Genomic DNA, 4,069 nt, shown 5'->3' on the forward strand with positions numbered 1-4,069 from the left:
GTTGCCCCCACGCCTCGCTCAGCCAGTGAGCGGGAACCGGTCTGTATGTGGGATCTGAACCCTCGACGGGAGCGCCGCCACGCTTCCCAAGCGGCACACTAGCGCAGTGCGCCACCAGGCTGGCCCTAGTCTCAGTAAGTTTTAAAAAATTGAAATCATTCCAAGTAACTTTTCAGACCACAATGGACTAAAATTGGGGAAAGATAAGAGGCAAAACTCTGGAAACTATATAAATACATGGAAACTAAACAATAGGCTACTGAATGACCTACGGGTCCAAGAGGAAACTAAACAGGAAATCAAAACATTTCTTGCAACTAATGAAAATAAAGACACATCATACCAAAACCTGTGTGATACTGCAAAAGTAGTACTAAGAGGGAAATTTATTGTAATAAACACTTACATCAAAACAATGAAAAGATTTCAAATAAATGACCTGAAACTTCAAAGAGCTAGAAAAACAATGACAATCCAATCCTAAAGGTAGCAGACAAAAAGAAATAATTAAGATGAGAGCAGAACTAAATGAAATAGAGATGCAAAAAACAATAGAACAGATCAACAAAACAAAAAAAATGGGGTTTTGAGAACATAAATAAAATAGAGAAACCATTAGCTAGGTTAACAAAAAAAAAAAAAAAAAAGAAGAGAGAAGACCCAAATAACAAACATCAGAAATGAAAAGGGAGACATTACAACTGATACCACAGAAATATAAAGAATCATTAGAGACGATTATAAACAACTGTATGACAACATATGAAAACCCGGAAGACATGGATAAGTGTCTAGACACATACAAACTACCCAGACTGAACCAAGAAGATATAGAAAACCTGAACAGACTAATAACAAACAATGAGATTGAAGCGGTAATCAGCAATCTTCCAACAAAGAAAAGCCCAGGTTTAGATTGCTTTACAGTTGAATTCTATCAAACCTTTAAAGAGGAATTAATACCAATTCTCCTTAAACTATTCCAAAAAATTGAAACAGAAGCCACTCTCCCAAACTCATTCTATGAGGCCAACATAACTCTAATACCAAAACCAGATAAAGACACACACAAAAAAAGAAAATTACAGGCCAATATCGCTTATGAACATAGATGCAAAAATCCTCAATTGAATGCAGCAACATATTAAAAAAATTATACACCATGATCAAGTGGGATTCATCCCAGGGATGCAAGGTTGCTTCAACATATGCAAATCAATAAATGTGATACACCATATTAATAAAATCAAACAGAAGGACCATATGATTATCTCTATAGATGCTGAAAAAGCATTTGACAAAATTCAACATCCCCTTAATGATAAAGACTCTCAACAAATTAGGTATAGAGGGGAAGTATCTCAACACAGTAAAAGCCATATATGACAAACCCACTGCCTATATCATCCTGAATGTGGAAAAGTTGAAAGCTTTTCCCTTAAGAACAGGAACTAGACAAGTATGCCCACTCTCACCACTCCTATTCAACATAGCATTGGAAGTACTAGCCAGAGCAATCAAGCAAGAGAAAGAAATAAAGGGCATCCATATTGGAAAAGATGAAGTCAAACTGTCCCTATTTGTAGATGACATGATACTATATATATAGAAAAACCTAAAGACTATCAAAAACCTCCTAGAGCTGGTTAATAATTTCAATAACATTGTAGGATACAAAATAAATGCCCCCAAATCAGTTGCATTTATATTCTCCAATAATGAACTAACAGAAAGAGAAATCAAGAGAGTAAGCCCATTTACAGCAGTCACAAAAAAAATAAATTACCTAGTAGTAATTTATTTAACCAAGGAGGTGAAAGATCTCTACTGTGAGAATTACAAACCACTACTGAAAGAGATTAAAGAAGACACAAAAAGATGGAAAGACATTCCGCGCTCTTGGATTAGAAAAATAAACATTGTGAAAATGTTTTTACTACCCAAAGTGATCTACAGATTCAATGCAATCCCCAGCACAATACCAATGACATTCTTCACAGAAATGGAAAAACAATCTTAACATTCATATGGAACAAAAGGCCCCAAATAGCCAAAGCAATCCTGAGCAAAAAAAATAAAGCTGGAGGCATAACACTACCTGACTTCAAATTATACTACAAAGCTATTGTAACCAAAACAGCATAGTACTGGCATAAAAATAGACAGTCAAACAAGTGGAGCAGAATAGAGAACTCAGAAATCACCCCTTAGGCTTATAGCCATTTGATATTTGACAAGGACAACAAAAACATACATTGCAGAAAAAACTGCATCTCTCACTCTAAAATCAACTCTAAATGGATTGAAGACTTAAGTATAAGATCTGAAACTGTAAAATTACTGAGGGAAAACATAACTGAAACACTTCAGGAACTAGGTCTGGGCACAGACTTTATGGAACATGAGCCCAAAAGCACAGGCAGCAAAAGAAAAAATAAACAAATGGGACTATATCAAACCAAAAAGCTTCTGCACAGCAAAGGAAACAATTGATAGAGTGTAACAACAACCTACAGAGTGGGAGAAAATTTTTGCTTATTATGCATCCAACAAGGGATTAATATCCATAACATACAAGGAACTCAAGCTATTACACAGTAAAAAAAACCCAAATAACCCAATGAAAAAATGGGCAAAGGAGCTGAATAGACATTTTTCAAAGGAAGACATACAAATGGCCAACAGGTACATGAAAAAAATGCTCAACATCACTAGTTATCAGGGAAATGCAAATTAAAACCACATTGAGATACCACCTCACCCCAGTTAGACTATAATCAAAAAGACAGAGAATAACAAATGCTGGCAAGGGGGTGGAGAGAAGGGAATACTCCTACACTGGTGGCGGGCCTGTAAATTAGTACAACCACTATGGAAAACAGGAGCTTTCTCAAACATCTTCAGATTGATCTTCCATACTCTCCAGCAATCCCACTTCTGGGTATACACTCAAAGGAATGGAAATCATCATGTTGAAGGGATACCTGCACTCCCATGTTCATCGCAGCTATGTTTACAGTAGCCAAGATATGGAACCAACCTAAATGTCCATCAATGGACGATTGGATAAGGAAAATGTGGTATATATACATCATGGAATACTATTCTGCCATGAAAAAGAATGAAATTCTCTCATTTGCAACAACATGGATGAGCTCGGAGAAACTTACATTGAGTGAAATAAAGAACAGAGGGATAAATACCACATGTCCTCACTCATAAGTGGAAGCTAAGAGAGAAAGAAGGAAGGAAAAAAAGACTACAGTGGTATGTTGGACTTCCAGAGGGAGAGAGCATACCTAGGGATACAAAGTGGAATGTGGGGAAAGGGGATCGGGAGGGAGGTTGGGGATAATTGGGTGGGGGACACTGGGTATAATCACAATTTGTAGTAATGGGTATGCTGCCAGTATGAATCTGGCCATCACATCTTGGGCACAAGTGGTGACAATCAGCTTTGTATCTCATGAATATTCGTAACCAATAAAAAATGTACTATGCAAGAAAAACCCCAATAAATAAACAAAAATACAAATTGTGGGTGTTCCAGAAGGGAAGGAGAAAGAAAAAGGCATGGAAAACCTATTCAACAAGATAATAACAAAAAAGTTCTCAGGTAAAGGAAGAGACACAGACCTTCAAATCCAGAAGGCTCAAAGATCCCTAAACAGATTCAACCCAAAAAGATCCTCCCCAAGAAACATTATAGTCAAATTGGCAAAGCTAATAACAAAGAGAAAATCTTAAAAGAAGCAAGAGAAAAGTGTCAAGTCACCTATAAGAGAGCCTGTATTAGTCCATTTTGTGTTGCTGTAACAGAATTACCTGAGACTGGATAATTTATAAGGAAAAGAGGTTTATTTGGCTTACAATTCTGGGACAGCTACATCTGGCATGGGCCTCAGGCTGCTTCTAGTCATGGAGGAATGGCAGGCAGCCAGTGGGTACAAGCAGATCGCATGGCAAGAGAGAGGGGGGTGCCAGGGTCCTTTATACAAGCAGCTCTCGCAGGAACTAATAGAGCCAGAACTCACTCATTAATCCCCCCTCCCCCAGGGAGAGCATTAAT

Source organism: Galeopterus variegatus, unplaced genomic scaffold (assembly GCF_000696425.1).
Source record: "Galeopterus variegatus unplaced genomic scaffold, G_variegatus-3.0.2 Scaffold8823, whole genome shotgun sequence".
NCBI classification, from domain to species: domain Eukaryota; kingdom Metazoa; phylum Chordata; class Mammalia; order Dermoptera; family Cynocephalidae; genus Galeopterus; species Galeopterus variegatus.